This window comes from Phalacrocorax aristotelis, chromosome 6 (assembly GCF_949628215.1).
Source record: "Phalacrocorax aristotelis chromosome 6, bGulAri2.1, whole genome shotgun sequence".
In the NCBI taxonomy this organism is placed as follows: Eukaryota; Metazoa; Chordata; class Aves; order Suliformes; family Phalacrocoracidae; genus Phalacrocorax; species Phalacrocorax aristotelis.
This window is the reverse complement of record NC_134281.1, coordinates 62,062,405-62,090,346: the sequence shown is the minus strand read 5'-3', so window position 1 is coordinate 62,090,346 and position 27,942 is coordinate 62,062,405.

Below are 27,942 nucleotides of genomic sequence, written 5' to 3'. Positions count from 1 at the left end.
GAGACTGTTCTAACCTGAACTAGTTCTCCAACATGAAACTTAGAGCATAGCTGGCTTTAATGAAACTACTGTCCAGTCTGTCCTGGGGGTAGCTCACCGGTACGCACTAGAGCAGGACTCTGCTGGACTTCTCAGGGTCTGCTACTGATAACCTGTTTCTGAATGCGAAGGAACTGTCACGTGTGGAGAAAATACATGTTGGAGAAGGCAGGCAAGTAGTAGATGCAAGTGAGAAGGTCCTTTTCTTTAAGTCTCTGAATTCTGCATGTCTGAAATAAAAAATTCAGAAGAACACAATTTAAAAGCTGAATCATTTAAGTTAAAAAGTAAATGTTAAGAAGAGACGGGCATTGTATGCAGTTGTCTTAAGTTGCATTGAAGCAAGTGAAAAGATAGGTGTAATAGAAATTCCCATTAATAATTCAGGTGGAAACAGGTGCAACAGTTGCAGTACTTAAACTGCACAAGCCCGGTGTTAGTTTACTATCAATCAACAGCTGTGGAGTAATTGCCCTTTTAAAAAGTAGTTATGAAATTGTTGGCAACAATAGCAGTCAGCCAAATGTATGACAATGTTGCTAATTTGATCCTGGGATCGCCAACAGATGCTCAGAAAAACAGGTTTTTCCATTGATAACGGAATTTGTGGGTAGCTTTTTTGCAAACCGTATTGTAGAAATGATCAGCTAATAAAATGTGTTGATTTAGTCGCTAAATTTAGAAAAATGCATACCTTTTTAATCTACTAAACGGTCCCAGTAATACGATGTGAAAGGAAACCTTGTGCTTGTTTTTGAAAGAAAATATTTGCATTAAAACATTGCAGAGCTAAACAGAGGCATTGTAAAAGGAATCAGATTCATATGAGATTTACTATAGGGAAAAGCTTACATGATGCTGATACGATTCTTAAGAGGTGCTGAGGTAGCAGACGCAAAATTGTTGTAAACACTGTCATGCACAGCACTGCCAGAAAATATAATATAAGGTTGGAGAACATGAGTTGTCTCCATGCGTGCATAAAAAAAGAGAAATGCAAGTTTACTGAGCTGTTTATTGAAAAGTCTGGAAGGAAACGATAAGCTTTGGAGTGTGAATTATTTTAAACTACGTAGTTAAAAAGGCTTCTGGAGGAATTCTGCAGGATGTCAGGAGAAAAGCACGTTGTCAAGACCTCAAATGTTTTCCAGTGATGTGATCACCAGAAACTAAACACAGGAGCTTAGTGGGAGAAATGGGCCAGTCGTGACCCTTTTACAGAAAAGGCGCGCTGTGATCAGCTAGCCCTTGTCCTCTTATTACGAGCTGAAACCTGCACTTTCATTTGCTTGTTTGGCACTAAAATGGAAGAGGAGAACATCGGTTAGTTTGAAAGGCGTATTTTTATTGCTGTTTCCTTAGTGTGTCGTAGAGGTAAGTACAGTAATACAGTGGTCGGAAGAACTGTGCATCAGCTTGCTGAGAAGCCCAAAGACTCAAGTCGTTGAGTCTAAGCTGTGCAAATTCTTATCGACACCAGAGTTATCTTTGCCTAGGGTATAGGGTGATTTACTGTTAACAGAGTGTAGAACAACGCAGCTGTTAGGTGTTCCACAGCATCGTGGGCCAGAAAGTATTTTCATTTTCAACATGAAACCATCTGCATAAACTTATAAACCAGTATGAAGTAGAGAAGACATGATTACAGGAAATAATGCTTCATTTTATGTTAAAAGCTGCTGGGTCTTGCACTGTCCTCAGTGATCAAGAGGAAAGCTTAGTGCTGCGATCCTGCTTCATGTGATTTCAAAAATGACCTCTCCGGAGCAGAGAGGGATAAGACGTCAAACCAGCGGGTTCCCGGGATTGCTGCGTCATTCTGACTGCCGTTCTTCTGGGAAAACTGAGAAACCAACTGCTGCCATAATGTCACCTCAGTGACAAGAAATGCTGAGAAAGCTGTTTAGGAGCTCTCTTCTGTAACCTTCCTTTGTTCCTCAGTAAGAGTACACTGCCTGCCCTAAGCACCCAGCTGTCCTGAGGCTGTGGAAGCAGCTTTCTGCGCCTTGACCGTGAGGTTTACCGGGACGGCATCAGGAACGAGTCATCTTTTGGGGATGATCAGAGTTATTCTTTTGGAAGAGCAACTGGCGAAAGATGTTTTTGGTCGAGCTCACAGGAAGCCGCCTCAGTTTCCTCTTGACATCTGCAGAACAAAACGGCTGTGATTGCTGACATTCATTCCTTATGCCCATTCTTCTTTTTAGATTTCCACAGCAATTTATTCTATGAACAAACTACTACTTTGAATATATTTGTGATACTTGAATATATTCTTTGTCAGTTCATTTTCTCATTCCAATTTCAACTGATATGAATAGTTTTTCTGATTTTTATTGAAATTGCATTATTTAGGGATCTTCCTGAAATTAGTACTAGTTTTCCTTTAAAATGTGGATAAAACACTTTACATTTTTGGAACAACAGCCTTAAATTGCCTCATTAATTTGTCTTTCTCAACCTATAATTTTTTACGTCTCAAAAGACATTTGGTTTAATGGCACATATTGATTTCTCTTTTTTTTTGCTTGTTTAAAAAGACCTTTTGCTAGCTTAATCCTACTTAGTTTAGCGCAGTAATCTGACTGCAGGAATCACAGGGTATTGTATAATACTTTAAATGTTATCAGATTTTGAGCATTTAAAAGAAAATGTCGCTGTGCATGGTTCCCAGATTTTCATTTTTGGTAAAATATATCAATGGATTCCACACCAAAGCAAGCATCCAGGAACTTTGTGTAGATACGTTCACACTTCTCCCAGTTACTCCATTTGGACCATCAGGTGAATGCAGCAGTAGGAGAAGAAAGGTCAGGGACTATTTGGGTGAATATCAGTGGAGAAAAGGGACAGAAAGAATTAAATCTGAATTTCTAATCTGAGTGTTGAGTTACTCTGAAGCTGATCTTACAAGACCGCAGATCCCAAATGTAAAGACGTTACTAGTATTAACAATAAAACACTACCAGTGTGATGGTGCCGTGGTAGTTGTGCGCAGACAGAGTAGGGCTTGTTTCTGGTGTTCAAGGGAATGTAATTTGAACAGGAACTTGATTTTTGCTTACTGCCTGAATGAAAATGTATGCGAGGTATAAAAGCAGTTGATCATTGTAGAGGATTTTTAAGCTTATAACTAAGTAAACCGTCTTTGGACAGTTATATTTCAGCAGCTTTATTTCAGCTAATTCCCCTGCAAAATAAACTGTATGGTTTTGAAGAAAAAGCTGGGGAAATGCACCTCTATATGAGAAAGAAGTGATGCCGGTTTTATTCTCTCTGATCTCTTTTCATCTTCTATCCCACTTTTGTTTTCTTTTCCTCTCAGGCTACAGATACAGTGCAGAATAGCGATGAGGCAAAATTCAGCATAAATTAAGGCATTTATTTTCAGATAGCTGCTTTGGTCTCTAATCAGCCAAAGAGGGCTCATTTTCAGTGGATGAAATAGATTCTGTTCCATTCAATGTAGGTTCCATATGAGCCAATATCTGTTCTCTGTCTCTTTTTTTTTTTTTTAAGCATCTCGGTGTGTTGCATTCTCTTCCATCACTAGAGAGGGAGAGTAAAGCTTCTCTTCTTTCTAGCTTTCTCTCCTTTCTTTTAAAGATCTTTAGTGGAAGTTTAAGGATTCAGGGCAGCTACTAAATTGCAAAGATCATGCATGAGCCTTGCATGTCCCTTCAGTCTGTATTTCACAAATCTAAGACAGTTTGGTTTACGAAGAGGTGTGAGTTGTGGAGCCCTGCTCTTATCTGTTATGGAATACAAGCCAGTTTAGAAGGGTTTGGCCTTAGCACCAAACTGAGGTGAGACACCTCCAGAAACTGTTCTTCATGGTGATGAGAGTCTTTGTTCAAGTAATAACCTCTGACATGTTACAAATGCCAATTATTTTCTAAAGTAGACATTGCTTCTGTGCTGCAGAGCCTCCAGTGCTGTATGACAGCAGATCAGTCTCTTCACCTCACCTTTGAATCAATTTTTCTTTGCAAAGTACTATTTTTTTGATAAACTTATCATGGAGAATAGCAAGAGTAACAAAACTCTCTTTTCTAACTAGTTACATTAGGGCCAAATAGCTTCACTCCTCTTTCCAGGCTTACAACTCTGATCTAGTCAAGGGGGAATTAGGAGAAGGAACAAAACCCAACACTTTTATTTCCTTCATTTCTCAGACCATCTGAATCTTGCTTTACTGTAGGGAAAATACTCTGTCTAGTCTTGTTTTCTCCCTGCCTAGAGGCCTTTGCTCTCCCCTGATGTTTCCTTTATTATTTTATATGTACGTAATGAAGAGTGAAGATCATTCCTCCCGATCTAGCTGGTCTTTCTGTGCATTTCTACTGTGGCAAGCACAGCAGAACTCCTGTCTTAGTTAAGGTCTGTGCGTGTTACTGTCATCTATAAGTTCTAAATCAGCCTCTAAATGACTCACTTCCTAGAAAAACCTCTCTGTCCTCTAGTGCAGTTAAAAATAGGGATAATATTTTGACATATTTGCATAATATTTTTCCTCTTCAGGATGCATGTTTTCATGTAAGTACTGTGAGAAGGTAGAAACTTGCATATTTCAGCCTGAATTAATGATTTCATTCTACAGGCTTTAGATGCTGTACAGGTAATTAATACATCTACCTGTCAGCGATGGTGCGATGCGATGGAAAGCCTCATTTTACAGAAGGGGTCTTGTGAATTTCTCCAGAAGCTTTCAAGAACAAATATGCAGGAATTAAGAAGGTGTCTTTGTACATGAATGGGCTTTGACTCTTCTGTTTCTCTTTGGATAGTTTGTAGGACACCTGCTAGAAGTCACTGCTGCTTTGCAGCTGATATTGGGACTGTGCATAGGTACCTTTTTGAGAGGTCAGAAGCAGCTGGCAGTTAGTGTTATTGTCACGTGCTCTCTAGTTACACAGGAGTGTGTTGATGCAAAAACATGTCCGAATAAGAAGCTTTACAGATACCTTAAAGCTTGAATGTGGAAATATCCCAGTTACTTACTTACAGTTCTGATTTCCAAAGACGTCTGGGTTTTGAGCAAATACATATGTGGTACTCCTCTAAGGAAGTGTAGCTACAAGTGGGAATGTTTATTGTCTCCTGTTCTGGGCAAATGCTCAAAGGATAAAATATCACGTAAATTATATACATTAAATCACATTTTTATCGATACGTCACAATCCAATTTCAGTTATATATGTTCTATTAACGTATACATGATCATTAAATTAATTTGCTATTATTTAACGCTTAGATAAAACTACTAAATGAAAGAAGGAAATACAATAATTGGGGCAAGAAGGAAATGTATGTTTTCTTGCCCAAGGATTAAAATTCTGTTTCTCCTCTTATTTTGTGAGCTTGCTTGAGTAACACAGAACGAAAACTAAAATTGGTCTTCAAATTATTTACTTACCTTGCTTCCTTTCTTGGCTATATTTCCTTTCCAGAACCTGTCATCTAAAGTGTTCCCTCAGCTCCTTGTAAATATTTCATCTTCACGCCTTCATGTAAGACACTTGTCTCCTTCCCTTACTTCCACATGTATTTTCCTTTTTAGCCCTACAAAATTGAGCTTCTTACCCATTTTCTCTTTCTCAGATTCCTTTTCTACTTCCTGATGTGAATATTTCCATGCTATTTGATTAGTATTTTTGGCAGACACTCTTAACTTTGCAGTTACACTGGGAAGATGTCATTGTTGCTTTTTTTGGCTCTTTTGTCTTTAACCTCAAATTTATTGGAATGTCGTTCTCAATGGTCTCTCTTTGTTATGATGCATCATTCTACAGTTTTTATTTACCGAGACTTACCTCACACTTTTATATGTAGCTTTTAATAGGCAATCAACCGTAGAAACTCTCCAGTTAACTGAAGGGATTGTTTCAGGAATTAAACATCATAATCAAGTGTTTAACTTGAAATTCTCCATTTTCCTCTGTACTACACCTGTGAAGAGGGGTGCAGATGATTTTGGGTAGCGAAGCTGAAGAATGAGTTTTAGTTAAGCTCTTGTGACTGAGGCTTATGATCACTGTGGCCTGATGGATGGATGCTCTGTGGGATCTTTTGTGACTAGCAGTGAATGCACCTTTAAAATGCTTGTAGGAATTTGTAGGGATGCTAGGGCAGACATGAGAAAATGGCAAGCATCCTCTGAGCTTTCCTTTTGTGCCAACAGCTTTTAGAGTCTACTGAAGTCACCCCCCCAAACATGCTGAAGCTCTGGTCACAGAATCGTAGAACAGCCCAGGTTGGAAGGGACCCTGAAAGATCACCTTGTCTGACCTTTTGTGGAAAAGGGAGCCTAGGTGAGATTATCTAATGCTTTGTCCAGTTGCATCGAGAAAACCTCTGGTGATGAGGACTCTACCACAGCCCTGGGGAGGTTGTTCAAGTGACTGATTGTTCTCACTGTAAAAAACTTCCTTTGTACATCAGGACGAAATGTCTCCTGGTGCAGCTTGTACCTGTTGTCCCTTGTTCTCTCCTTGTGGCTCCTTGTGACAAGAGGCCCTCTGTTCGTGTTGTAGCCACCCTTTACATACTGGAAAATTGATTTGTTCCCCCCTAAGCCTTCTCTTCTTCAGGGTGAGAAGACTTAACTCCTCAGTCTTTCCTCAAAGGGCAAGTTCTCCAGCCCTTTAATATTTGTGGCCCTCATTTGGGCCCTATTCGCTCTTGTTTGAATTGTGGGGACTAGAGCTGGACATAGTGCTCCAGGTGCAGCCTGAGAAGTGGTGAGTAGAGGGGTGTCGTGGTTTAACCCAGAAGGCAGCTGAGCCCCACACAGCCGTTCTCTCACTCCGCCCTGCTGGGATGGGGGGGAGAGTTAGAAAAAAGATAAAACTCAAGATAAAGACTCTGCCCCCCCCCCCCCCCCAGCATTATATGCTGAGCATGACATCATATGGTGTGGGATATCCCTTTGGCCAGCTGGGGTCAGCTGTCCCGGCTGTGCCCCTTCCCCTCTCGGCTTCTTGTGCACCTCCAGCCTCCTCACTAGTAGGGCAGTATCAGAAGCTGCGAAGTCCCTGCCTGGTGTAAGCCCTGCTCAGCAACAACTGAAACACCCGTGTGTTATCAGCGTTTTTCCCATCCTAAATCCAACACGCAGCTCTGCACCAGCTACTAGGAGGAAAACTGACTCCATCCCAGCTGAAACGAGGACAAGGGGTCAGCTGGGTATATCCTCATTGTTGACTTGCTGAAGTAGATTGTGTTGTTCTAATGCTTCTGCACTGAGAGGTGATAAAGGTGCTCACCTGATCACCTGTTATGAGAAAAAACTTCATAACCTTAGTTCTCAACGTAAGTCTGTCTAACTTGGTTTCCAAAACCAGGCTATTTTCAGTTATGAAGTACATTTTAATTCTGCACTATAAATGGGTCATATATGCGTGTGAGAGGGAAATAATGTGGTAAGTATAAAAATAAATTTATAGCACCTAGATTGCGTGGTGACTGCTGCTCCATAAATATCTTCTACAAAAATAAACATATTTCAGGTATAAGTGGAAATATATCTGCAAATGAAGGGAGGTGACCAGAAATAAAAGTGGAGGAGCCTGTCTAATAAGAAAATACTGGAGAGGATAGAAACTGCATGGTTCACAGTCCCACGTCCCAGCACAGTTAGAAAAGTAAATAAAACGAGAGAGGAGTTATCACAATAGTCAACATTAATCTTTGTTGAAAGACCCATTTCCAGTGCCATGGAACGGTTTTGTGTTCCAGCAGCACTGGGGCAATCACCAGCATTACTGATAAGTGAGATCAGGCTACAAGGTCGATATCCTCTGTGATAAAGTCTGTCTGCTCCGGAAGGAGCCACTGTTCCAAACTTGATTGCTTACAAAGTCATACTTAATTGCTGAATCAAGCATTTGGCTTTGGAGTTATTAGTTGAGTGGGATTGTCTGAATCCACTCCAGATTTCACTCTGGAAGAATGTGGAATGTCATGAGATACAAACAGTGGGTTTCTGATTCTTAAGGATGTTTTTATAGGCTCATAAACAGTCAAACAAATTGCCCTAAAAATAGCTGCCGAGGCTTGTGCCGGTTATTGCTTTGTTAACGGTTAGCACCAAAGCAGTACCGGAGAAAAGGGACACAGACAGGAAAAGGGAGGAAAAGAGTTGTGAGAGACAAAGGGATGCTTTTTTTAATTGAGAAAAAGGGAAAAGGAAAACACTTTCAGAACTTAGTTTAGAAGAATAAAATTTAGAGATGGGTTGCACTATCATTTTAAGAATCTAAACTTCGCCACCGTATATCATTTATTAACAAGACGCAGGATTAACACTATGTTGTACTAGTCCCGTGTACTTTGGATTGTATCAGATCAGTTGTTATCTCCGCGTGCATGCGAAAGGAATCCTAAAATGAATCCACAGCTTTTTATTTTTGAGTTAATTTTTTCACTGTAAGTAGTAGTAAATCACAGATCCCAGATGAGATGTGCCGGTTTATGAGGTTTGGGGGTTTTCTGTTTCACTGGGAGTTTTCTTTTTTTTTTTCCCTTGAAGAGGGGAGGTTACATTTGTGGCTGACTCATGATATTAATATTAATATTAATGCTGCCACATGTGTGTATTGAACACCACCTCAGTGGCCTACCTCATAAGTGTGTGTGTGTATATACATATACATTCATATATATTTATTAAAAAAATATGTGGTTACGTTTCTAGCAGACTTTGCTTCTGTCCCAGATAGGCCAGAATCTTATTTTTTATTATTATTTTCCCTTTCTTCTCAGATATACCTAATATACTAGGTAGCACACATAGCTCATCTGCTGTTCAATAAATGTGCCTGTTTCATATATTCAGTACTATTTAGCAAGTCAGTGAGCAGATCTCTTCTTTTCTTTATTCCTCCTCAAAACAAATAATCCACTGACAGAAGGTCAGTAATTGATCGGAAACTGGCTGGACAGAACCATCCGTACCCAAACACTAGCTCTTTAGTTCCTGACAGCTTTTGGTCTTTGTTCCATCACGATGTTTAGCAGTAATGCAGGATGAAGTGGTCAGGACCGCACTGGCCAGTCTACATCATGGAATTTGTAAAATTGAGAATTGATTTTGTCCCAGTGTGGAATGTTTAAAATAAATGAATTAAAAGTTTGACCTGCAGTGTGGAAAACTCTGATTTAGACAGTATTACCCAGATTCAGACTGTGTTTATTTTTCTTCCCAGATTATAGTGGGAAAGTTAAACACACCAAGGACAGCTGTAACTTTAGAGGATGCTGAAGAGGGCAATGGGGAGAGATATTTTTGTCGTCTTTGTTTTTGAAGTAAATTTCATATGACTGAAAATACCCTGCCTGGCTCCAACAATGATTTTTAATTTTTGGCATCAGTAGTAATACGTATTTGAAAAGCGCATTGCTTTATAATATTAGCCCAGCTATACAAGTGAAAAGAGAGTTACAGAATGTCAGGAATCTTCTGTGACCTCTCCCTTGGTGAAAATAGGTTGGTTTTTTTTTCCTTCTTTTTTTACAAAGTTACATTTGCAGAGTCAGCTCAAATAACAAAACCTTTTTGCAATAATTTTTTGAATTATAAAATTCCCTATAATAAACTGCTGCTTGCTACCTGCTTTTCTATTGTTTAATGCATGTTTTTTTTCATCAAATACTTGGTAAAATATTTAAATGTAACTCGGAAGAATAACTTTCCCAATTAACTCATCTACAATTCTGCTTTTCACATATGAACTTTCAAGTGTTTGTTCAGTAACTTTGTGTCTTCAACAAATGGAAAAAAAAAAGGCAGATTGTCCCAAAGCATCTTGCAGCCCAGTGCTCAGTGTGAGAACGTCAGAAATACTCGTTTAGGGAGCAGGCTCAGTTAAGCTGTGCTGTCTCCTAAGGTCTAGGACTTGTCCCCAGGGATTCAGGTGTGTAGTTTGAGTTAACCCATGTGAAGAAGGTGTTAAAATAGATGCTGGTTTTGCCCAGGAGAACGTGTGCCGCTTTATTTCCAGTCTAATGGACAGACCACATCTGAAGTATAGTTTCTACTTAAAATAATTATTTAAGGCTTTGAGAGGATGAATAATGCACCTGTTACATAGAAGAATTATGTTAATGTTTTAAAAAGAAAATTATAAAGATGGCAGTCTAGCCTTTTTTTCCCTCCCCAAGCATTAAATAGTCTCTTAATTGTATGTTACTAATGCTGTCTCTAAACATAGAACTACTAAAAGGCATGCGCCAGAAATTCAGAGTTTGGGTGTTGGGTTTGTATTTTGCTTCTTTTTGTGGGTTTGTTGTTTTTTTTTTTGGTTGGGATTTTTTGTTTGGTTGGTTTTTGTGGGGGCTAGGATAGGGTGTGGTTTTCTTCAGTTTTTGGTGTGGTGTTCCCTCCCCCTTCCCCCCCCCCCCCCCCCCAAGTGAACAACTGAAGGTCACTGTAGCAATAAATTAAAGTTTGTTCCTACAGAACAATTTAAGCAGCTGACTCCTTGCCTCCCTCCTTTCCTTCCCTACATTCATACAGTATTTCAGCACAGCCAGAAGTCAAACAAAAAGGTCACCGCCTGGGTTACTTGTGTTTTGGTCCACCACGCAGTAGGTCTGCCTGCTGCATTACATTGTCAAAGTTAGCCTTTCTATTGACAAGCATATTGATTTCCTGATTAATGTACCTCTGTTTTATTGGCGTTTACTACAGGAGACATAATTTTAATGTTTGTATGATCAATAGCTCCATCAACCCCAAGAATTCCTACTGTTAGCCTGCACAGCTCTAACTATGGGGAGTTGTATATTTCTTGAGGAATACTACAGGGAAGTTGTAAACATTAGAAAAGCAAAGAAAATTGATGTTCTCTGTAGATTCCTATTGTATTTCACCCCTAGGAGAGAATGCAAAAAGTTTCAAGTAATTCTCCATAGGAAAGGCAACCAGCAGGTACAAGCTCTCTGGGCTGGAATATAAATGTATGGGAGGTAATTACTTTTAGAATTCCCATTGCGTAGTCACTCCATCTTAAATGTGTAAATACCCCTAAGAGAAATTATGGCTTTTATTCAGCTTTAGATTAAGAAATGACATTTTAAATACCCTTAGTTAACTTCATTAGAGGAATGGAATTCTGTGGCCGTCATAGATGCTTCTAGACTTGCAGCTGTCCATAAATTACACCCGGTACCTGAAGGCATCTACTTAAAATGTAGCTGAAGCAGTTTTTGTTCTCGGAATTGTAATGGGCTTTACAATCTCCTGCTTGTTGCCAAATAGTTTCTTTTCTTCCTTCTGCCTGCCCACCTGCCCTGATTCTGCCTTTTAAAACCAGAGAAAGAAAAGAGGAGACTTATTTGCTTTCACTCAGATAAAGTAGTAAACTGAAAACATCACTTTTTTGTTAAGCTTTGAAATCAGTGAATCAGGAGGATGACAATAAATTGTTCCATTTACCAGAAACTTTGTCTAGATATTTTTCAAATTAGATCCCTTCGTTTAGTTCCCCTTTGGTTAGCTAGTTTCCTTGAGGAGGTAGCTCAACGGCATCTCTCAGTATCTGAGAATGTTCTTGTGTTCGAATACTCCCATGAAGAACATAATTTTGTGTGAACGCCCTGATTAAATCAGACCTGGATTATCCTTACAGAGGGAGGAGGATGATGGCTATTTATTAGGTGATTTGGGCATTATATGGCTTACAACCTGTTCTCTCAATCAGGGATCAGAACAAAGGCGATGTATCTTGAGAGACCAAGTACCTTCCATTAATTAAGAAAACAGAATGAGGAAGTGAAGGCTATTGCAAATCCCCCATCTGCCAAAAAGCAGGTTCTCTTCCCTAAACTTTTTGTGAATAAGGAATAAAACTGTACTAAAAAAAATCCCAAAGGTTTCCAAGCATAGAAGTTAAGTGTTTTGATCTTTCAGTATGAATTTCATACACTGGAGTGTTTATCACCTGCTGCCAGCATTGACAGATCCCACTGGATGAACCTCTAAAGCAAAAAGAATATTAGTGTGATGATTAAATCCTCTAAAATTAGAGCTGTGAAGATCACTGTGTAAGGTGCTAGAGATAGGCAGCTAAATCCTCTGGTGTACAGAAGTAGACAGAAATGAGGTCAGTAAGGAAGGCTTAATTGGGCATTGGTTTCCCATATTTGTCCACGGAACTGTCTTCAAACATGCCTGTATTCCTGAAATAATTCACCAAACCGTTGTCGTACAAATCTGGAGATATTTGTGCCTCTGAAAGCTCAGGTAGCAGTACTGAATATTTGGCTAAAGCAATAATAGAATATTATAAGTAGGTGCTGCTCCTGATATCTGTCTCTATGGTGTTTTTCCATATTCAAATAATCAAACCCCGCCTGGACGCGGTCCTGTGCCCCCTGCTCTGGGTGTGCCCTCTCAAGCAGGGGGTGGGACGGGGTGATCGATCTCCAGAGGGCCCTTCCAACCCCCGCCATTCTGGGGTTCTGGGATTTTAATAGCCTATTAATTATTCTGCTCGCAGCACGCCAGCTAGTTTCAGTCATAGCTTTCAAGTGATTGTTTTAACTGTTGGAAATTCTTTAAAGCCACAGGGTTCCCTGGGGGGACACTGATGCCGCCTTTTGTGGCGGTGACTTTGGGTCCCAACTTGTTTCTTTCTCCTCTTTTGTTGAGTCGAGACTGGCTTTTCTGAAGTTTCACTGATCTATTTTGAACACTATGGGACTCCCAATGCTTCCTAAGACGCTGTCAGAGGATTGCAGCCATCTACCTTCTGGGCCATAGTGGGCAAAAGAAGTTACAGGGGCGCATGGCAGTTGCTGAAGCACTGTCTAGGTAACGTGTGTATACTCACACTCCAGCACAGGTTGGCTTCTGTAGGTTCACCGAGGGAAACATGTGTGAGGCAATTTAACCTTTAAACTAAAGGCTTGTAAGATAAGGCCTTAAATGCTTGGTTTGATTAGATATTCAGTTCTACTTTTGTGTTTCCTCTATAAATTGTAGTATATAAATATTCATTACCTAATAAACCGAGGTGCACGTGTCTGTGTACGTCCCCATTTTTGTTAAGTAAAAGACTTAACCGTTTCAGGTGGCAATTTAGGTATTGATGTAGAGTGATTGAGTTAAGGTTTCAGAAAGCAATGACCCTTTTTGGCCTTAGGCGTCTTCCTTAACTTCATTGTGATTTTTATAATTTTCTGTTTACCTGAGGATAATTTTCTCCCCATTTGATCCTGGAACAAAAAACCTGCTTGGGTAAGTGCAAAATTAATATTACATAATTCTTTTTCACTGTTTCACCTTGCCCCTTTTTTATGATCCCCTCCAACATAGGTACCAATCAGAAAGATAAAACAGAAGAAATTAGCTGCCTTTTTTTCATAAAGGAGAATATACTCCCTTACAAACAATTCCAGCAGAATTCAGGAAAAATGGTACTTCAGTTTCATTTTCAGGATTGGTCGTTTATCCATCTTTTAGCCTCAGGGTTCTCCACCATTCATTTCCACTTCTCTTTTTTTAAGCAATCGCTATAGCAACCTAGTCTTACCTGGTAAGTGCACACAGAGGGCAGATACCCGTACACGCAGCATAAGGTAAGAGCAAAGCAACCAGAGCGCCAGGTAGGCCAGTGAGGTACCGTATTAGCCTGTCACACAGCAGACAAATTTTTGTTAGCGGGGACAAATTTTGAGGTGTCGTCCACCCTAGTAGAGATGTCAACTTGTTTGGGCGTTTTGCCTATAAAGACGACTCTGGCTGAAATAGCAGCGTAGCTGGTGGATTCTATGGCACATAAGAGCTGTATGAAGAATTGACCAGGTTTTAAACGCTATTTGTTTCCTTTTATTTGTGAACAATGCAGTGGCAGAGGTATTGTAGGGGTAAAATTCTGTATGTCTCTTGACAGCTGCATTTAGCCAGGAGAAGCTATGTGGGGACAATACGAGATAAGGAAAGGTAGGCTTTAGATAAGTTTTAGGTAAAGGCTTGGATTTGAACTTAACTAAAACACTCTGCAGGCTGGCAGACCGTGTCAACCTTTGAAACTTGCAGTATCATAATACATGAATTCCAATGACTCAGTTCTTCAATCTTTATTCTTGTTGATTACTCCTTAACTAATATTAGTTGTAACAAAAGACTGCACTGGAATGGAGTAGCATCCAGAGGGGAAAGGAGAGCTGCGCATCTCAGCCCCAGATCAGCGGAGCTAATGAAGCAGTGTCTGGCTGTAGTATGAACGAACCACAACAAGAAAATGTGCATCTAATTGACCTGCTGGGCACTCCCATGCTTCCCTCTCTGTTCAGGAGGAACATGCGAGTGTTTTAGTTACGTGCTTTTCTGTCCCGCCTCTTTCTCCTCGTGCTGGGCAATAGAGGACTTTCCATCCCTGTAGGTGCCAGGTTTGTTCTTACAACTCTGTACTGATCATCCTACTTCTTTGTGTATGGTTTGTGCCAGTGAGGGCGGCACTGAGAGCAGGGGAAAGTCAGCACCCAGCTGCCCTGCGCTTGCGCTTCAGTGCACAGTATGTTATAGTCAAGGATTTTGGCTTCACGTGTCATATTAGTTTCAAAAGAAATACCTGAAAACTTCAATGTAATATGTGAAAAGAAAGAGAAATGTTAACGTGCTCCATCTGCTGTCCTGGGCTGGCAGGGACCCCCTCGTCTCTGTTGTGCCGATTGTCTCTGCAAATGGAAAAGTGCGAACAGCACATTTTTCACTTCTCACTCTGAAAGAGGGGATAAGTTTTAAACAGCGCTTTCCAAGAAATGCCTTTCACTTGCATTCATGATGGGTGCAGAACTCAGCCTGTACGCATGCCTCGATTGCAAAGTAAGGTTAATTGCACCTCATCCTTCACCTCCCGAATGGATGTTATTTTACATTGATTTATCCTGGTATTTTTACTGATGGAGGTCGTTGTATTCTTCAGCTCAGCAGTTGACAACTTACTTTTTCTATCCTCACTCCAGGCTCTCTAGGGGACTTAGTGAAAGTCTCCTGCAATTGTCTGGAGTGGCAATGCCTGCATCTGCCTATCCAGGGTCTTGTTATCAGGGGAATTCTGAGGTGGGTATTTGCTTTGTGGTTCATGAGATGGGAGTGTGCATCCAAGTTGGGCCATGCAGAGGACTTGGAGGAGAGGCTCTACTTCCCTTCAGAGGGTGTGAGGCCCTGCTGGGTGCTTGCTCTACAGCACACAAATGAGAGGGCTCCCACTCCGAGTGCGCAGCACGGGTGATCGGCACATGGATCAGGAAGCAAAGATGGCAGGTACTTCCCTCTGGATGCTTTAGCAGTTGGCGGTGTGGAGGAAGGGCATGACAAGGAGACAAATGAGTGAGACTTGAAAGGTCTGTTATTGACAACTTTAGCCACTGTTTCTCTTCTTACCTCGAGCCTTAGCTCCGTGCTTTCCTGCCGTGTATCTGAGCTCCCAGGACTCATGACTTGCTCAAATGTTGAGCCTTGTTTCCCAGTTTTGTCCTGTAGCCCTGTAAGAAGAGAGGGTATGTTAATCTAGTGTAATTCCTCGTTCCTGAGCTGTTGTGGCAAAAGATGTAGAGCAGGAAGAAACTGTGGAAAAGCATTTGCAGGGTGGAGACGTTAAGAGTGCCTTGGTTGTAGGAAGGGGGGGGGGAAGAGTCCTCTACCCAAAAAAGGCTACTTTTTCCTTATCTTTCAGAGAAGGGGGCAAATGTCATGGTGGAGAGATGATATAATTCAGGTAAGTGGGATGACTGTATCAGCCCGTGTTTTACAGGGACATAAGTAGTTCATTGAAAACAGGCATCGGTTTACATTAATATAAAGAAGCTTTGCTCAGAACTGTTAGCTGCTAGGGGTTTCATACTGTACAGGATTGAAAAGAGGAGAGTCTCAAACCAGTTGTGTAGCAAGTAGAAAATTAAGCTACAAATTTGGCAATGGGAGAATAAATAAGATCTTTATATTTAAAACCTTTTAAACCTAAGGCAAAAGAGGGAGGGTTATCAAAATATGCACTTAGGCACACAGTTGATAACCCTCCTCCCCTGACCCTGCAGGGAAAATCTGCATACTGAAAAGCCTGTGTTACTAGTAAAATTAAATTTCTCCTCCAAATCTAAGGAACTTGAGTAAGGCTTAATGTTCTTCTGATGATTCTTTATCCTAAATCATAGGGGGAATCTGGACTGCTGGGAATAGCCTGATGTGTTTGAAAGCAGCTTTGTTCTTCTTCTCTACCCTATTTAAAAACAACATAACAAGCTCCTCAGTCTCTGCTTGCAACCCAGCGATCGTATGCTTTTAATTGAACATATGAAATCAATATCAATTTAGCAGAGATCTAAGAATCTGAGACTTGAACAGTAGGTGTCTGATGTGAACAGTAGGCATTTGATGAATAGCCTTTTAAGGGTAGATACCCAAAGTTCAAATGTTTCCGAACCAGAATACAGAAATGCTCTTACAAAAGGTGGAGAGAGAAAGGGGGGTGCTGATTCAGTGGTGGGGTCAGTTTAGATCACTTTGTCTGCTGAGCTTTGGTCCCCAGACTTCTACTCTTGCAGCTGAAATTGCTGTGGAAACTTATATGGATAAACAATATTGAAACTTTCAAGCATGATTTAGTGTTACCAAGGTAACCAATTGTAATTAATTTTAAGCACCAGCTGGCTTGTGATGAGCATGAAACCTGACAAAGGCTCTCAGAACGACGGTTTCCCATTTTCTTAGCTGTGGTAGTAAGAATATGAGAAATTTCTTTATTTAAAGCATCTGCAACAACAAATCAAGGCACAGCTTTGATATTAGTCAGTTAAAAAGATCAAGGAATAGTTTGCAGATGTACACAGGCAGAAATGGGTGGCAAAAGATGGGGGATTGTGAACTCTAACTTGATGGGCCTGGGAGACTGGTTAAAAAATATCATCCTTTAGGATGATAGTTTCAATTTTTTTCTTTCATCCCATAGCGCTAGAAATGTTTTCTTCCATTGCTAGTTTTTCTTGAAAGAACGCAATGATTATTGCATAATTCCAGGACTATATCATCTGAGATTTTGGACAATCATAGCGAATGTCCAAAAAAACTAACAATATAAATAAGTTCTCTTCAACATAGTCAAGCAGAAAAAGAATGAGGGCAGATTTTGTAGTCTTTGTGTTCAGCTAAAAGCGCAGAAGAATGCAGAGTGTCCGAATATTTAGAAATTGAGCTGAGTTACTGACATGGCTAGATCATTTTGCTTTCTGAATGTCACCTCTGGTCTGGAGAGCCCGAGTATTCTGTACGGTGGGGTAATACAACATCAAAGCAATCACAAGTGGAGTGTTTTTTCCTTCATTTTTAAAAGGGAAGGTATTCTAATCCAAAAGATTGCCAATACTTTATAAGAAAATAAATATCCTGTCTTAAATTAAGAAGTTATTAAACTCAAGTAAGTAAAATCGCTCAATTTTTCATTTGGTTTTGATGCTGATCTCCTTAATCACAGCTGAAAGCTTAAGCTTAGTGAAAGCTAAAACATTACTTCTGCTCAGAAGGAACGTCTTTGAAAAAGAAATTAATTTCCCAATCCTATGAATGCAAGCAGTGCTGTACTAGGTAGATATATCCAAGTCAAAATTTAGTGTTTCAAGTAACTGAGAGCGATTAAGTACAGTTACTCCTATAACCCTGTACTAGGTACATTATAATCTGTTAGTCTCCAGCCACTTACAGGTCTGGCTGCATTCAAAACCTAGAGGCAGAAATTTTGCTGAGGTCTTTTCTTTCTTCTTTTGTGTGTTTCTTCTTCCTATCAATCAAGTGATGTTTATGCACCCACCGAGAAACTGGCCTTCAATGCCCACCAGCAAAATGCACACCTCTAGTTTAACAATGAAATACAGCCAGCATGAGACATGCTGTATTTTCCTCTAATGAATTATTTATAAAGGCAAATGGATTTTTAATTATTTTCAGTGCTGGGTTGTGTGAAACTTGTGTGTGAGACACCATGTGATGACTAAACAAAGAACTGACAAACTTCTGAAAACTTGGAAGGATGATGTTTGAGGACTGAGAGCATTTGCAGCCTCAGGCTATGCCATGAAACAGCCACGGCATTACTCTGCCTTAAAATCCACAGCACGGTTTTAAAGAATCAGTGTGGGAGTATTCAGGGGAGTAGGGGGGAAGGCTTAGAAGTGTTTGACTTCTAATATTTCTGCATACATACAGGATAAAAAGCATTGGATTATTAACATATCTAAACCAGTTTCATTTTTGTGTTACAAAATCCCTGTGGAATTTTATAAAAGAAACAAGAATTAAAAGATGGTGGGATGGTGGCTTGAAAGAACCCTTCTAAGAATAATTAAAAAACACAACCTGCTTAGAAATGATTTTTAAGTTCAGTAACACATTCATGTGTCTTAATAGTCTCTAATAGGTTACAAGTTTAGTGACACGTATATAATAAATATAACGTACACATAAATCAGAATGTTAACTTTTGCTATCCAGATTTTTATTTCTGTCTTATTCATCCAAGCAGCTGAGTTGGATTTTCTCCATATTTGTGTCTGTTCAGTTTTCAGCTGAATCCTGGCAACACAGTTTCTGTCACCATGAGGCTTACTCTGAATGATTATTTCTTAATAGCCCTCCCATTGAAGTTGTTTACTGCCAACAGCTGAAATTAAGGGTAGTGCCTGGCAGCCCAAGAGAAGCAAAATTTCCAAATCAGAGGCTCAGCACTTTTCATTTCTGAGGGAGCCTGTACATCAAATGCTCTCAGAAAGCCAATGGAAGGCATTTTAGCAATTTAGATCTTGGTAAATGATTTCAAGTTATTTGTTTACTAAATCAGGTTTAGTAGTAAAATACTGCTTAAAATCAGTTAGGATTTTGATGTGTATCTGGAACAGGAGCACAAATGAGGGATGATGCTGTGCAAAGCTGCCTAGGTGGGTTTTCCGCTTCTCTTCGCTCTACCCTACTGTAGTGCCGCTGGAATTCCTGTGTCCTGCTGCTTCTGAAAGAGGTGGTCCCGGCGCTTGCGTAGAGCTGAAGCTGGGAACAAATTCCTGCCAGGGACTGCTGAAGTAATGAAGCTTAGTCTTAATGTGAGACTGGTGTTACAGTGGTGTGGTCGACTGGGACTGAAATACATAGTCCTGTAGCACAGCGACAATGTGCTGCCATTGCGAGCTACAGGCCCCAAGCGCTGTGCCAAGTCTGCAAGGCCCTTGGGCTGAGGCTGCTCAGGCTTTGTCTGTCTGAACTCATCTTGACTTCCTGGGAGTTTTGTTTCAACTTGGACTTGCTATGACATTAATTTTCCTTCTGACCAGGTGGCTGTGCCGAATTTGTTCTACTTATACATATCTTTGCATGGTACAAAATTAGTTTTCATATAGATAATAGTAACCAGTAGTTATCCTGTGTAGAATGCGTTATTTGTGACTCTAGAGTAATGTAGAAATGCAGGGCTGGTATGACAGCAGAGGCATGAAAGTGGGACATGGGATGCAGCATAGTGGAGTATGAGTGGGATAACAGGAGACAGGACACAGGCTAACATTGGAGACCCTCAGGATTGTTAAAAACCCTCCCACGTTCAGTAAAAGGAATGCAGGTATGGGAATTGGACAAAATCGGCTTTAGGGATAACAAAGAAATGGTACCTAACATACAGAAACACACCATATGTAGTAAATTTGTACAAAATATGAGCTTGCAGACCAATGAGGAAACAGCAACATGTAAAACTGTGTTAGGAAACAATGAAATGAACCCAGTCAGGAGAAGAAACCACCACCATGATACTCCTCCCGGTGAAGGACCCGGCAGACCTACGCCTCGCTGCACGGCTCCCACGGCGACGCTGAAGCTGTTGGCGTTAGGGCCCAGAGGAACAGAGCAAGGGTGAGCAGAACAGTGGGGAGAGGGGTAGGTACTAGCGACTGCGTGCATAACAATTTTAACTTGAAAGCTTTAAGACTTCTTTTTTTCTGTGGAGTATTTGTCCCCCTTTTCTGTAATAAAGTTGGACTAACTGTAATACTTTGATTAGGCTATTAAGATTTCAGTTGTACTAACAAAAAAATTTCGACCTTACGTGTAAACTGTTTCATTTTTGCCCATAACAAGATTTTGAGTATAACAAGCAGTTAAAATACTTAAAACTGAACAGCGTTGGCAAGGAGGGTTACCGCCTCCAAAGCATACGCTGGCTGCAGTCCTAGCTGCGCGGCTGCTGAGGCAGCCAGTCACCTTCCTCCTCCTCCAGCTGAACTGCTTTGTGGGTTGTTGTTCTTGTTTGGAGGGGATCTTGTTCAGCTTCTAAGGCCTGGATCCCTTTTCCTACTCAGAGCGGATGTTTTACTCGGGGAAGCCTCAGCAGTGTTTTGCCAGAGGTTGCACTGCCTGTCACCAGTAGCCCCTGTTTGCTGCACCACCATGTCTCATGCTCACCGGTCCATTCTAGTCACCTCTTGAAGAAATGCTGAGAAAAAACATACTGCTGCTCCTCTTCCTGTGGCTGAGAAGAGATCAGACAGTTTACTTTTACTCCCACATTGCAGAGTGTAGGCTGGTTTGGGTTGGTGTCCATCCCCCGTGCTATTTTTCTAACTGCTTTACAACTCTCCGGCACGCAGTCTCAGCAATTGAGGTAAAACAAGATCTGTGTGTGAGCATGTAAGTTAATGTTCTTGCTCTCTGTGTTAACAACCAGGTCACTCGAATGTTCAAATTCTTTCCCTTAGACTGGTTTCATGAGATGTGTAATCCTCACACATCTGATGCCAGAAGGCTCATCCTGCTCCTCCTGCAAGCCTCTCCCCTGGGTTTGATCACATGCAAGGTGACAGTGCGCGGAGCTGGATCAGCCCGGCTGAATTCTGAACAGGCCAGATGGTCCAGCTCGAGCGCAGTTTCACAGTCCTAGGGCTGGTTGGTAAGCTACGGCTGAGATCGGGGAGGCCATAGTCATCCACAGAACAACTTCTAGTTAGGTTGTGTAACTTATTTTTAGGAAACAGAGTCTACTCTCCTCATAAAAGGAGGCAGCAACACTTCGATTTCAGGGACATAAAATCTGGCTTATTCTACTAAGGGAAAGGATGAGTGGATGAACTTTGTGGTAAGCGAGAGATGTTAGAAAACCTGGGAGTCCAAGAGAAGTGGGCATTGACTATTAAAAAAAAAAAAAGGGATGTGAAAACATTTTGCTGCCTCCCTTTTGCTTCTCTGAAATGCCCCCTTAGCATGGGGGAAGTGTGCTTTGTGTGTAGGCTGTTTACAAAGACACAGAGGTGCTGGTGGGTCTTTGCCCTCTACGAGGTACATTGTTTTCATCTGGTGAGCTCAGCGTACAGTGCTGGGTAAGAGCTGCATTCTTGCTCTCCAAATACCTACTTTTCCTTGTTAAAGTGATGTATTGTGCACTAGCAGCGTGTTGGTAATGTGGCAAATGAATCAGAAGATATGAATAACAGAAAAATTTTAATGCTTCCGAAAAATGCCAGAACCTTCGTTGACCACATCTTAATCTCTCTGTTTCTCTGTCATCATCTTGCCGCTTTCCAGCTGGTTTGTTCTGAAGGACAGAGGTGCCAGGGTTCCCTGGCGCATTCCCAAATGGGCCTTCCCGCAGCAGGCTGGTGGTTCTTTTATCAAATATGAATGTTGCTGGCTTTTATTTTTCCTGGCTGTTGGGGTGGGGGTTTGTTTTTTTGTTGTCATTGTTTTGTTCATATGTCTTAACTGGAGGTTGTACAGATTTGATAAACTCCTAAAATCCTAATCCCCTGTGAGCCACAGGATGCTACACTGCATGTAGTGATCATCCCAGAGGGAAAAACCCAAACTCTTCCCAGCACAGAACTAAACTTTCTTGCACTGGTGACTTAAAAATAGGGCAATTCTACAATGTGAAGCTCCTTCAGAAATGAGAGAGTAACTGGACTTCAGAAAGAGATGATTTTCTTTTCATGCTTAACAAAGTAATGCACCTTGAGATTTATTTCTCATCTCTAATGCAGTTTTGACAGAATAACAGTACAGAATGTACCTGCTCTTTTGCTTTTATCAGTTTCTTTGGAGCATAGCATGAGCACAGACTGAAACAAACACAACTGGCAGAGCAGACCTCAGAATTTTAATTCATTTTTCCTCCTATATAAAGCAGGCCTCACCAGCCACATGTACTTTAGGAGAGTATTTATTGTAGAGAGGGATTCTTCGAAGTACCTTAGAAGAGTCGGAAGGCAAAGATCTGTGGTAACACCTCAGAATGGATGACCTGGGTAAATGAAGCAGCTTTGTGATTTGATCCAGAACAGAGTGGGAGAGGCAAAACCCCTGCCTTTAAGTCTTTTACATCCTGGCGATGATTGAGAGAATAAGGCTATAGGAATAGTTAGGGTGGACTTGCTCAAATTCTGCCCATCCTGTCTCATTCATGCTGATGATTAAGGGGCTGGTGAGTCTCCACCTCTGTGTTTCTAAAGAAAAATCATCATAGGTGTGAGTATCATGGACGTTTGTGTGTCCCTGGCGTCCGTTGGTCAGCTGGAAGGGCAAATGCCTGCTCAGAGAGAACCTTTGCATCAGCAGTAAGACAAATCGGAGAGAGACAGAGGCTCAAATTACTGTTGATGTTATAAACATGAAAGACTATGAATAAAATGTATTCTTTTTCAGATAGGCCTACTAGGCTTAGGAAGATTTCCTTATTTCAGAGCAATGCGTACACTTAATAAATGGATTCTTAGGTTATAACTATGATTTTTTTTTTGCCAGATGAAAGCGAGAGTGCAAATGAAGCCATATTTTTTCAAATGGAGAACCACACTGTTCACAAGGTTTGCATGCATAGGCTGGAAGAGAAGCACAGGGGCAGAGTCTTTTCATACTACAGAAGACCAACGCGTTGCCCCAGGCTTTTGTGGGATGGAAAACACCGATTTTACAAAGGTGTGTGCAGTGAAAGCCTGAGCCTGAGCAAGGGAACCGCTAGTGAGGGGGAACAACTGCACGGAGAGCCAAACTGAGCTCGGGGCTTGGGGTCTGGGGTCGCATATGGCACATTTTCCTGAGCAGAGCCCTCCATGAAAGTGCACGTGTTGCGTTTGTGGTAGAGGTGGCAGGTTCACGCGCGGTGCTCTTCCCGCCTGCGTGGGCTTCCCTGCAAAGGTTTCTGTTAGCTTGGAAATCTTCATGGTCCCCTTATTTCACTGTGGCTTGGAGCCACAGTGAGGGAAGGGGGGCCTTCCTGCAATGCTTGTAAAAATTCTGATGGAAGCTGTTGTATTGTGGAGAGCTGCAAGTTCTTCATTCATCACAGAGTCAAGAGATGGCAACTTGGTAGTGACTTGAGTGAGAGGTGTGTGTGTGTCTGTGTGTGTCTGTGTCTGTGTGTGTGTGTGTGTGTGTGTCTGTGTGTGTCTGTGTCTGTGTGTGTGTCTGTGTGTGTGTGTCTGTGTGTGTGTGTCTGTGTGTGTGTGTCTGTGTGTGTGTCTGTGTGTGATAGCAGTGGCTGTCACACTGCACTTGGTCTAGATAAATACCTGTTGGGGGGGGGGGTCGCGTTTAAAATGTCCAATCCTACCTGCATCAAAGCAGAGTTGAATGGGCTGGGAGAAAGCGCTATGAGTACTGAGGAGAGAGGAAGTGTATGTAGCAGCAGAAGAGGAGGCTAAGAGTTAAAGAAACACCAGTAGGAAACAGGAATGGGAGAAAAATTCTTTTTGGTATCTGTTTTTCCCCTGAAATAAACAGGTGATGTATCTATTAAAAACACATTAATTTATACACTGGGGATTACTGCTAAAGGGATAATATATACACACAGTACTGGTAATCTATCTCCAACATCCTCCTTTTTGTAGACCATGAAATGTAATTCATTGTTTTTACTGTATTTACATGACGTTTTGGAATATGTTGTAGATAATGAGTTGTGAACTAGGAGTGCTGAGTATGTTAAAGACTAAAGTTTTAGGTCAGCCACTCATCAGGAATAGTTTTATTTTGCATTTTCCATGACTATTTCTTGCCATAGAGGGATGATAAAAGATGTCTACAAATAGTCTCAAAATAATGAGGAACTGATAATGCTGAAAATATGCAGCCAATTCAAAAGGTTCGTGTCTGAGCAGCTTGTTTCCCGTATAAGTCACGGCAAGTTTTTCCCCCAAGGTCAGTGTTTTGGACAGAATGATTGACCTCTACTGCAGAAGGCAGGTTTTAAATGTAAAGCAGCTACATATGTTGCTTTCTGGTTTCTAAGCATAAAAAGAGGTGACTGGTTTTTTCCTAACATGATATAAGGCGATGGACAAACTGAACCGGAAGGAAATTTGATGTCAACAAGTTTTGTCCCCTAATACTGCAAATTACATGTCATGTAATTTCTTTAATTAATTTAGTGAGCTTTATGTTTAAAGCAGTCCGCGAAACCATGAAAGACACAACTGATCTAATGGCTAGCATTTTTCTCGTTTCTAGCCTAAATTTACTCCCAGTCATCTAACACCACTTAGGTTTTTTTAATTTTGTTTTATTTTTTTCTTTTATCGGCATTGTCCTTTAGCATCAAAGCAGTTCTTCAGAGCTGTGTATGCCTTGGTCCTACTTGTGACAATCCTTTTGTTTAGATTTAACACCCAACCCCCCCCCCCAAAAACCCCAAAACAAACCATAACAAAACCCCCTTATTGTCAGCTCTTTGTCTTCCTGTTCAATCTAGGGGTCCTTTTCTGTACCAGTTCTAGTTTAAATAACTCTCGCCCGAGGACAGTTGATGAGTGTGATATGCATTGATCCAGAGAACGTCTTGTGCAATTATATTGTTTTCTTGCTTGGTGTGTTCTGAGGTCATATCACGTTCTCTTGCGGCTCTATCACATTGATAGGTCATGGTCATGTTGTGATCAGCTTTCCTTTCCCTGCATCCTTTCTTCAGATGCTTTCCATGCATGAATTTCAGGTTAGCCAAGTAAATTACTTTCTTTTTATACTATTGAATTTTCCTGCTTCTCCTACTGCAGTCCTCAGGATTTCCATCTCTCTGATAACTTCATCTTCCTCTTTGCTGAAGACAGTGTCACTTGCTCACTCCTATCTGTGTCCGTGCCATTGATGACAGTACTAAATAAAATACTTAATGAGAATAACCCTCGATGAATTAAAAATAACCTGTTACTTATGAGGTGCGTTCCCTTTCACTGCTGTCACTTTCCTTCTCCCTTCAACTCCTTAATTCCTTGCATGTTTTAAATTCTGCTGCTAATCCTCACTTTCTGGCTTTACAGATGGTGTTACATTAGAGCTAGTAGTAATGCTTTCCTGAAATCCTGTTAGATAAGATTTCCTTTGTACCTCACTTATGTTGTATTGAAAATCTATTGAGGAAAAGCTGTCAGGTTAGCCTCGTGTGATCCCTAGCTGGCAAAACGGCATGGTCTTAGATCTTGTTTTCCAGGTTCAGCTAGGTTTTTAATTATTTTTTTCTTGCAAAATTTGTTCTGGACTTCTGCATGCTCTTGAAGAGAGTCTGTTGCAAAGTGGATTATTTTTGTGTGTGTGTGTGTGTGTGTGTGTAAGGGCGGGTTTTTTATCTCTCTCTGAGTGTGTACTTTCAAAGGGGCAGTAGCATTAATGAGGGTTAGCTCCAGGAATAAATGCATTGCAGCCTGCGAGGCTCCTGAGTGTTAAAGTTAATTGGTGCTGGAAATTAGTTTTTAGACTACTAACAACAATGCTAAGCCACTTCAGTATATCTAAATAAACCTGAGATTTACTCATATTAAATAATACTGGACAAAGATTACCCCCCACCCCCCCTGTGTAGTACTAGTGGCTCAAATGAAATTCAAGTGATATAACTGAAAAGGCAGAATTTTATCTGCTTAAGTGCCATCTGAGCCGTAGGATGCTACAGGGAGAGCACTTCTGGAGAATTTAAAATTTTGCCAAAGGTCAAGCAGCTTTTTTGCATCCCTAGCACTCTTCCACTTGATCTAGTGAAAGTTGTCATAGTAACATTATAAAAAAAAAAAAACTTAAAAGTCACAATTTTTGTTTTAAAATCCATGCATTTGAAAGATAATGTTGAAATTATTACTGGAAGTTTCCTTCCTCCCACCCCCCGCCCCATTTCAGTTTTCGTTACAGATTTACAAATATTTCTAGCTTAAATTAGAGCACACAACGCCAAGGGTATTTAACTGCAGATGATTTTGATTCTGTGCAAACATTAATTTAGTAATTCAAGGCAGCTGTAAATGATATTAAGTAATTTGCTGAGTAGGAATAATTAATGGAAAGAGGATTTTAATAATATTCTTTAGCTCTCTGGAAAAAAATACTTTTTTCATGCAATGAACCCAACGTCAATCCCACCATTATGGGATACTCCGGAAAGATTTGTGCCTAGCGCTCCATTAAACTATAAATTATATATTCTGTAAGAAGGAATTTGGGAAGGGAAACAACTGTGAGTGCATCTTTTTGGGCCTCCTACAGTAGTTGATCAAATAATTCTCATTGACCAGACCCTCCCTTCCATAGGGAATGCACATATTCGATGAAAGAACACGGCAATCTGCTGTAGGTCAAAAAATCAACAGGCTTCACTACAGCCCACTCTACTTAGTATTCTATTTAGCATCCCTTTCAGGGACTTTTGAACAATTTTACAGACTTTTGACTGCTGTGAGGGTTTTAATTCATTTAGAGAGGCTTGAACTTAAACCAATTAATTTCTCCTTTTTTTCCCCACAGTTAAAAGAAAGGAGTGACATCATTAAAACTGGAGTTGTAGTTGTTGTTGTTGTGTAAGCATCTTTTTACAACTTAGATATAGCTGATTTGCTTTTGTTTTGCTATTCTAGGAGGTAGATTAGCAAAGAGCATTTCAATTTGTACTTCTTACATTGTCATTGTTTTTATTGCAGCTTGCTCTGCCGCCTGATATACTGGGAATTGGTCCCATTGAAAAGATGGGATACCTGCAGTATTGACTGGTATCGCTCTAAGGTTCTGTTAACTCAAACACTTATTCCCTGACCTAAATCTACATCAAAACGTTTAATTAAAATAATGGCATCTGCTGGTTTTCCTTACTAACTTGAACCAAATTGAAGTTTAATGGGCTGTCTAGAACACAGACAGGCACTATTCAGACAAAAAATAGAAAAATAGAAATAGAAATACTACTCTGCTATGTCATTTTTTTTGATACAGGAGATCTGGATTTTACTTCAGTTAGCCACTAAGTCATTGATATATTGAAATGTATTGTTTCAATTGAAATGTGTCTTTGATAGTGTTTCATGAGAGTCAAGTCATTTTGTTAGGTTAGAAATAAAAAGGCAATACTGTTGCATACTGCATTAGTTAGGGGTCCTTAAATGTAAGTGCAATGTTGCCTCTGAGCCACATACATGAGAGAGAGGGGCCTCTTCTGAACCCTATGGCTTCTGTTGTGCTGCCTTTGCATAGAAGGCTCTGGGTAGGATAAGCTTTGCATGTGCGGCCTCAGCTTTGTTTCTGAGAGAGAGTGGGGGGTTACAATCGCATGTTGCTGTGAAAGAATGGAAATCTTAGAGACATTAAATTGTTACATATTTACAAAACAAATTGGGGTTTTAATTTTTTTTTTGCCTCTCCCCTGTCTAGCAGGTACTCTCATTTATAGAGTACATAACATTTGCACTTGTTGGATTTTCAGTGGCTGTTGGAGTGCAACTGTTTAAAGGCGTGCCTTTTTCATGATTTAATGTGTCAGTTTTGCTGTTCTCAGCTGCGCAGGCTCAGAGTTGTGAAACTGGGTAACAGAACATGCAGTAGAAAGCTTTGATTTTGAAAATTGCTCTCCTGCTTCATCTTCTGATACCCTATGAGTTTTCTTTACTGTTATTTGCCGT